The following is an 8,770-nucleotide window of genomic DNA, read 5'->3' on the forward strand; positions in this document are numbered from 1 at the left end:
GACTCAACGGTACTTAACAACAACAACAACAACAACTGCAGTGTAGCGCTGTAGGGTAAACCACTGGATGGACCACGAAGTCGGTGGTTCAAACTCACGAGCCGCTCCTTGGAAACCCTACACAGGGTAGCTTTGAGTTGAAGTCCACTCGACATCGCTTAACAACCACACAGCAATAACAACAACTAACAGTAACCTAAAAGTTTGGCGGGTCAAACACACCCATTGGTGTAGCAAAAGAAAGTCCTGGCAACCTGCTTTGATAAGTGCCATTGAGTCGGTTTGAACCCATAGCGACCCTGTATAAGATTTCCAAAGAGCAGCTGGTGAGCTTGAACCATCAACCTTGCAGTTCAAACGACTTTGAAGTTGGGCGCATTAACCCACAGCGCCACACCAGGACTCCGGATAAAGATTACTGCCAAGGAAACTGGAACCGTTCTACTCTGTAGCTCATGGGTTCTGTGGCACAGTCGGTTTAAAACGGAGACAACTTTTCAGACAACGCTTTTCCTTTAGAGGAACAGTATATTGTCTTGCCAGGAGATGGCGCTGTAACTCTGTGCTTAGGTTCCCCGAGCAGGGCGCGGTGGTGTTAGTTGTGGGGTATGTGTATTCACTGGGCGTGGGGTTGATAAGGATTCCTCTGGTCTCACCTGTAACCCCAATTTTTCACCTGAATTCAGACGACCTGGTTTGGAGGAGGAGGTGCGACTACCTCTACAAAGTCTGTGTTACCCTGACCTGCAGACTTGTCTACCAAGCTCTCACAGGCCAACAGCCCCCTGCAGGCTAAACATGGCTCATAGCCTCCAAAAAAAAATAATGGAGTAAGCAAGTGGAGGAAAAGATACAGACAAAATCAACTCCAAATGCTGTACTTTCTCTAAGACAGGTTCAAACTGCTATGAGTTAATGGGAGATGGAGACATTGTCTTCTAAAATATAGGAAGTGAGGAAGGGCAGGAGTGGAGCCAGACTTTGAGTCCTTTGAGTCACTATAAGCCTGAAGCTCCTGTGGAGACAAAAGTGGAAGACCAGCTGGAAAGACAAACAGGAGCCAAACTGTAGAGGGGTTAGATGCCAAGCTAAGAAGTGTGGACTTTACTTTGTAAGCAAAGGTGTGCCATATGGAAGTTTTAGAGCAACAAAATGGCCCTCTCTTTTTTGAGCTTTGGCAAAGTTAGTATGAGGTTTAATGGACTCAGTGGTTTTCCTTCTGTGTTCTATGGACACATTTTCTTCCTTGTCTAGCTGACCTCTTAGAAGTGATTTCACACTTCCCTCTTCTCTGAGTACTCTCTTTCCACTATGTTCTTTTATTCCTCTTGCTTCCGCAGCCCCTCCTCTGTCTCCTTTGCAACCTGGGGCCCCTTCATCCTGCCATTAAACACTGTACTTCCTCTAGGCGCTCCTCACTCAGTGCTCTCCCCTGGGCGATCTTCTTGTGCGCAACTTAATTATTACCTACACCTGATGACTCAGCCCAGCCCTCCTTTCTGAACTCCAGACCCATATATCCAACTACCTGCGGGACAACTTGATGTCAGATGGATCTTGGCTGAAAGCAACGAAAACCAGAAAGACATTTCCTTGTGTTTTATTGACTATACAAAGGCATTTGACTGTGTAACAAATTATGGATAACATTGTGGAAAATGAGAATTCCAGAACAGTTCATTGTTCTCATGAAGAACCTGTACATGGACCAAGAGACAGTATTTCAAACAGAACAAGGCAATGTTGATTGGTTTAAAATCAGGAAAGGTATATCAGGATTGGCTGAAGGCTCACTAACAACCTGGGATATTTTGATGATGAACTTTGCTTGCTGACAGTGAAGAGGACTTGAAACCCTTCCTGATGAAGATCAGAGATACAGCCTTCAATATGGCTTACAAAACAATGTAAAGGAAACAAAAATCCTCACAAATGGACCAACAAAAATCAAAATAAACAAAGAAAAGTTTGAAGTTGTCAAGGATTTCATTTCATTTGGAATCTCAATCAAAGGTCATGGAATCAACAGTCAAGAAATCAAATAACATGTTGCATTGGACAAGTCTGCTGCACAAGAAATATTTAAAATGTTAAAGAGCAAAGATGTTACTTTGAAGATGAAGGTGCAATTGATCCAAGCCATGGCAGTTTCAGTTGCTTTCATATGCATGTGAAAGCTGGACAATGAATAAGGAAGACAGAAGAATCGATGCCTTTGAACTATGGTGTTGGTGGAGAATATTGAAACCACAGACTGCCAGAATAACAAATATGTGTTTGAAGAGAAATAATCCCCCTTAGAAGTAAGGATGATGAGGCTTTGTTTCACATACTTTGGATATGGTGTCAAGAGGGACCAGTCCTTAGAAAAGAGCATCATGCTTGATAGAGAGGAAAAATGGGAAGTGAAAAAGAGGAAGACTTGCAACAACATGTATTGAAATAACATTTGTGAGGATGGCACAGGGCAGGGCAATGTTTTGTTTAGTTGTACATGGGATTGCAATGAGTCAGACTTGACTTAAAGACACTAACAACAACAATAGTGACAACTTGACAGCACCTCTTAAATGTTTTGGAAGCATCTTTAATTGACTTCTAAAACATCTGTACCCCCAACTCACCATGTCCTAGTCCTTTTCTGGTACTCCTTAGTTGAGGTGCCACCATTTCATCTTGTCAGGCAAGTTAGAAATCTCAGAGTCATCCTGAAGTCATTCTTCATTCTTATTTCCAGCCCATCATCCTCCACTCCACACCTCTCTGCTTCTTTAACATCAGTAGAACCATTTGCTTCTTTCCATCTCCTCTGTGATTCGTTCAGGTCAAAATCATGATCATTCTTCAATGGGACCACGTTTAACTGGTCTTTCTGCTTCAACTCTGGTTCTTCTCCAGTCCTTTTTCACATCATCTTTTTCATTGCAAAACTGATAATATCACCTTCCTCTCCAGTGGAATCTCCACACTGGTTTCCCATTGCTTTCATTATTTATTTACTTAATTAAAAAAAAAAATTCATTGAGACAGAATTCATAGAACATAAAATTAAGCATTTTAAAGTGAACAATCCGTGACATTTAGTCTATTCAAAACGTTATGCAACTACTGTGTCTCTTTAATTCAAAACATTTCCTTCACTCCAAAATAACATCCCATGTCCATTAGGCAGGTTCTTCCCATGGCCTCGTCTTTCCTGGTCACTGGCAACCACCAATCTGTGTTCTGTCTCTACAGGTTTATCTATTCTGAATAGTTCATATAAATGGAATCATATCATATATAGTCTTTTGTGTCTGATTTCTTTCATTTAGCAAATAATGATTTCAAGATCCATCCGCCTTATAGCATGTCTCAGCACCTTATTCTTTTTAATGATTAAAGACTTTTTCATTGTATGGATATTCTACATTTTGTTTACCCGTTCAGTTGATGGACAATTGGATGGGTTCTACCTTTTAGCTATTTATTGTGAATAGCTTTAAACCAACCAACCAACCAACCAACCAACAAAAAACTCTTTTAGTCTTAACAAAGCAAATACAGAAAAGATCATAAAACAACTGCTCAAATGGACACCCTTGAAGCTGAGTCCTATAAAAGTAGTTAGACTCTTGGGTCAGTCATCCACAGTATGAACTCCTCATGAATAGGAAAGCCTCCTTCCCTGACCCTAAAGGAAATGCTATCCTGAAATTTATGATAAGTATCTACTTACTTTTCTTTGTCACCCAAATGTATATCCCTAAATAGGATAGTTAGCTTTGCCTGTTTGTTTGTTTTTACTTATAAGTTAAGTAAAAGCTAGAGGTCCCCTTCCATCTCTTTGTCTTTCCATTTGCAACATATTTATCCTGTAGAATTCCCATTTTTCTTTTTTAGACTAATGTTTTGATGATATTTTTTGGTGGAAGTCTATACATTTAACATGCTCCCATTCAATAATTTCTGTACATATTGTTCAGTTACATTCTTTCCCTGTTCCCTATTATTGCACAGGTTTTATTTATCTGTGTGTTTTATAAAAGTAAAGTAACTATAACAACAACAACACTAATCTACCATGGCAGACAAGCTCAGTGCCGCATCCATATTTCCTAGGGATTTGGTATCATTGTTGTAAATTCCTGTTGTTGTTGAGAATACAGGCACCAAAACACACAACAAATCAATTGCTTCTACATGTACAATTCAGTGACATTAGTTATAATCTTTGAATTTCCACTGCTTTTAAAATCAGGAACAATCCCTTCCATAGCTATAAAGCCTTACTTGGTCTGATCCCCTCCCCCATCTCCAAATCATCCCTCCAACCTCATTTCCCATTAGACTGCTTTTCATTCTCTTCCACCCAAACTAACCTTATTTTTTACCCACCCCACCCCCATTCTCCATTCTCCCTCCCTAGACTGGTCAATTCCACATCAGAACCTCTCCCAGCCCCTCATCCTTTCCTCCATTGTACCAGTCATTTTTCCATTTGGTTTGAGATGATATGATTAATGATAACATCATAAAGTTATGTCTGCTTTCGTTCACTATAATTTCTCCACTATCTAACTGGGTGCCTGGCACATGGTAGGTGTTCAATTAAAAAGATTCTGACTGCTGTCCAGGGAAAGATAGCCAATGCAAAGAAGCACAATCAGGAGAGAGGCGAGGTGTGGAGAACTGAATTTAGGAACTTTAGTTCACTCAGAGGGGAGAAAAGAAGCTGTTGCTGAAAGAATGGAGAAGTAAAGAGAAGAGAGAGTAGAGGTCCTCCCAGGGGCCTCTGCTCACCCGGTTGTCAATACCGCAGGAACCCGGTCTGGGCTGAGATGGCTGGAGAGGCTCCGGGGTCCAATCACTCCCACTCAGGGCCACTAGGGCCAAGCTAAGTAGAAACAAATGTTCCCTGGCTTTCCCCCAGCCCACTCCTGGTGGGTGGGCAGCAGCCCTCTCAGTTCTTCCCTGCTCCCCCTCTTCACACTCCTTCCTGGGTTCCTTCTCCCTTTGACTGATGGGGGATCGGGGATTGTGGGGTTATGTGGATCAGGTTGAGAGATGTGGAAGGTGTGAGGCAGGTGAACTGGGGCCTCTGGTAGAGGTTTCCTTGGACAAAGTCCCAGAGGGCATCTCAGAGGGAACCCAGCTTGCAAGTCAGGGGTCAGACTGGCTAAAACTGGGAACTAGGCATTTGAGCTCACAATCTCAGGTGGGAAGGCACATTCTCCTAAATTCACAGCTTCAGGTGGGCTGGGGGAAAGCTAGAGTAGAGCTGGCTGAGAAATCAAAAGGAAAAGAAAGTTCTCTATCTCTCAGCCTCTCTCTCTCTCCCCCATTCCCTCCATCTCTCTGGAGGATTGGCCTTTCCTCTCTCAATTCTCCAGGGATCCTGAGACCCAGAACCCTTAGGAATTCTCAAGCCCAGTCACCAGCCACCCTAAAGGAATGGAAATTGGGTCCCATTGCTGGAGAGGGAGGGAGGGGCATAGGGGAGGGACGGAAAGAAGGAGGTTACTGGGAGGGGAAGGGTCACAGGCCCAAATTCCTCGGCTCCTGCAGTTTCAGTCATTCTCAGAAACAAAGAAAAAGAGAAAGTGATTTAGCGACAGACACAAATAGAGAAAGACCAAATTATGGAGATGAGAGAGTTGTGAAAAGATACAAAAGACAGTGAGAGAGAATCTGAAAGAGGCAGAGGGCTCTGCTTTGCCTGCAGCGATTCTGATGTTATCTATCTCCAGCTGTCTCTCCCCCCTCCACAGTCCCCACCTCTGCTTCTCCTTTTTCTCCAATCCCGCAGGCAGACACCCAGGTCTCCCCTTCTCTGCTTTTCTCTTACACCAGGGCCTAGAAGTGGAGTTAACAGGTTCTGAGGACCTCAGACTGAGTGATGGAGGAAGAGGTAGAAGGCCCAGTGTCCAGAGGACAGAGAAAAGGGACTTAAACTGGCATCTCCCCATTTCTGCTGTCCATTGCGAGCTGCCGTGTTCCCAGTCCAATCACTTATGAATGTTTCTGTGCACACATGTCTGTGTAGAGGTAGTGTGTGTGCGCATACATGTGTGTATGATCTTTAGGGAGGCAGGCTTGTATCTCAGCCTGAGCTAGTTCATCTGTATGTCCATCCATACCTATACCTGCAGTGAAATGTACCAACATTTTCTGGAGGAGGTAAAGGTGCCCTGTGATTTCTGAGGGGTTATCTGAAAGCTTCCGAAAGGTCACAGCTTTGAAAATTCTATGGAGCTCTATTCTGCACACATGGAGTTTCCATAAATTAGAATTTGACCTGACAACATCTGGAAGTCTCCACCTAGATGTGTATGTGAGTGTACACATCTTGGTCTGTCTTTGTGCACTACTGTCTGTATCTCCTGGTCCCCCAAGCTCTGCTCCAAGATAACACTGATGGATTGAAGCCTCCGGGACATCTAAACTCTTCTCTCTGAACGCTTGGAGGCTTAAGAGTGAAAGTCATCGCTCTCTCTTTGCCCAGATGCCTGGCAATCTCCAGAAGGGGATTCAGAGAGGACAAGAGGGAATGGGCAGAAGCAAGGTTTGTCCCAGGGATTGAGGACCTGGGAACCCAGGTTCCAGGAGTTCTGTCCATCACAGACCCCAGCCTGTCCTGCCCAGCACTTGTGCATCTACTCCTGGGCAAACTAACTCTGGAATGGAACTTTTAGGTGAAGACAAGGGCTTGAGGAGCCCATGGATGGCAAAAGATTCTGCAAGCTCTGGCCAGAGTGAGTGCTGCAGAGGGGTGGGGCGGGCTGTTCATGTTTGTAGGAAAGGTGGGGGTGGGGGCAGAAAGGCCGCCTGCGGGGGAGAAGGCTTCTTGGCAAACGCCCCAGTTTCCTGAGCTGATCCCTGCTCCCTGCCACTGCTCCCAATTCTGTTGTTTCAATAACATCATTTTTATCCACCCCACAGAGAGGCTTTGGGGGGGGGGGGTTGGGAGGGAGGGAGGCAAAGGGCAGGGTTAGGCCATGGGGTAGGGGGGATAATGGAGAGAGGCTGGAGTCTGGAGGCAGGAGGGACTAGACTTGGGGTGCTCCTTCCTCAGGCAGAAGCAGGGCGGTCCCAGAGCCCAGGTCCCCTGATGACAAAGACAAATACATTAAAATTCTTGCCTCGAGAAGAATGCAGGCTAGGGAGAGTATTTCATAATCTGCAATAACAGTAGCAAGGTGGGGGCAGGGGTGGGCAGGGGGCTCAGAACCTAAGCTCTAGTTTCCTGAGGGTTGGTCATTGGCCACCTGCAGCCTCCAGAACCCTCTGGCAGCCTGTTGGGGGCCATCTGGTCTGAGTGTGTGCCCAACCTGGGTGTGTCTGAATGTGCAAGTGTACAGATTGACAGTGTCCTGCAGAAACAGTGACTGGGGGACAAAAATGATCTGTGGGGGGGCTGTGTGTCTCATGTGGGCACTGCTAAAGGTTAAAATGGGGGCAGTACTTGGGACTGTCCCCCTTTTACTATCACCCTCAGTTTCTTCTTCCTCCTGCCGGCTGGGTGCTCCACCGTCTCACTAGAATCTCTGTACACAGTCCATCGGATTGGACATCAGGGCCCTAAGGTACACTCCCAGAAAATTCAGGGGCTTCTCCATTTCTTCTCAGCTCGGTCACCCTTTGTACCCGCCATCAGTGGTCTTTCATCACTCAGCCTCATCTTGATTCATTTATCCCCACTCTCTGGGGGACTTGGGATCTTGTCTTCTTCCTGTCACAGGTGTGTTAGTCTCTCTTGCAGTAAACACATTACCTGAGGTTAGGTGTTTTCTCCCTCCTGCTCCCCAAACCACCAGGAGCTGTTGCGTGTCTTTCGCCACATGAAAAGTCTACCAAGCGGACTTGAGGTCCTCTCTCTGCCCTTCACAATTCAAGATACCCTTAGAGACTGGTGATCACACTAGATGGTGGTGGGAGGGCCTGGTCCTTGCTTGAGACTATCCCAAACCACCTGATCTTTAGTATCAGTGGGGCATGTCTGGGGCAGGAGCTCTGTCCTGGCTGGAGGAACTGGGGTGGCCGCCCGCTGCCAGCTCACTCCGCGTGATAAATGGAGCTGTCCTTTCTCCCACGGAGCCTTTGATCTCCCCCCATGGGGAGGGGGCCGGGGCATCAAAGACATTTTTGTGGCATTAGAAAATCAGATAAATGCCATCTCACCTGCAGCTGGTTCTCCCACCCCCTCTGCCCTGGCCAAATTGGGGGAGAAAGTGAGGACAGAACCGCGGACACTCAGGGTGCTCCTGGAGGCTGGGTTGCTGTGACTCCCAGGTCCTTGGGAAGCCGCCCTCCGCCCTCCGCTCACTCACGAGCGCCAGCGCAGGCGTTCGAGGTTTGTCCTGTGGTTCAATCTCTCCCCCAGTGAAAGCGGGTTGAAGAAATGGGGCAGCTGGGGTGCCAGAGCGGGACCCTAGGTGGGCCGTTTTCCCTGGCTCTGTAGAAGGGGAGTCCGGCTGGGCGGGACCCAGGAGGAGGTGACTGATGCAGGGTCCTGAAGGACGGGGAGTTTGACACCCCTCTCCGCAGCACCCCGAGGCCCAGGCTGACTTCCTCCCCGGCCCCCGCACCAACATCTGCCTTCGCATCCCCCAACTCCCTCATTCCTGGGAAGTTTTCTCTCTTTACAGTCAACAAACCTGTCAAACATCTCTCTCCCAACCCGCCCCCCAGCCCTCAGCGCCTCTTCCTTCTCCCCTCTTTCCCCTCTCCACTCTATTGCCCCGCCCCTCCAGGCCCCCAATCCTCGCGGCGGGGGCGGCGGGGGCGCGCG

The sequence above is a fragment of the Chrysochloris asiatica genome, unplaced genomic scaffold (assembly GCF_000296735.1).
Source record: "Chrysochloris asiatica unplaced genomic scaffold, ChrAsi1.0 scaffold00110, whole genome shotgun sequence".
Taxonomy (NCBI): Eukaryota; Metazoa; Chordata; class Mammalia; order Afrosoricida; family Chrysochloridae; genus Chrysochloris; species Chrysochloris asiatica.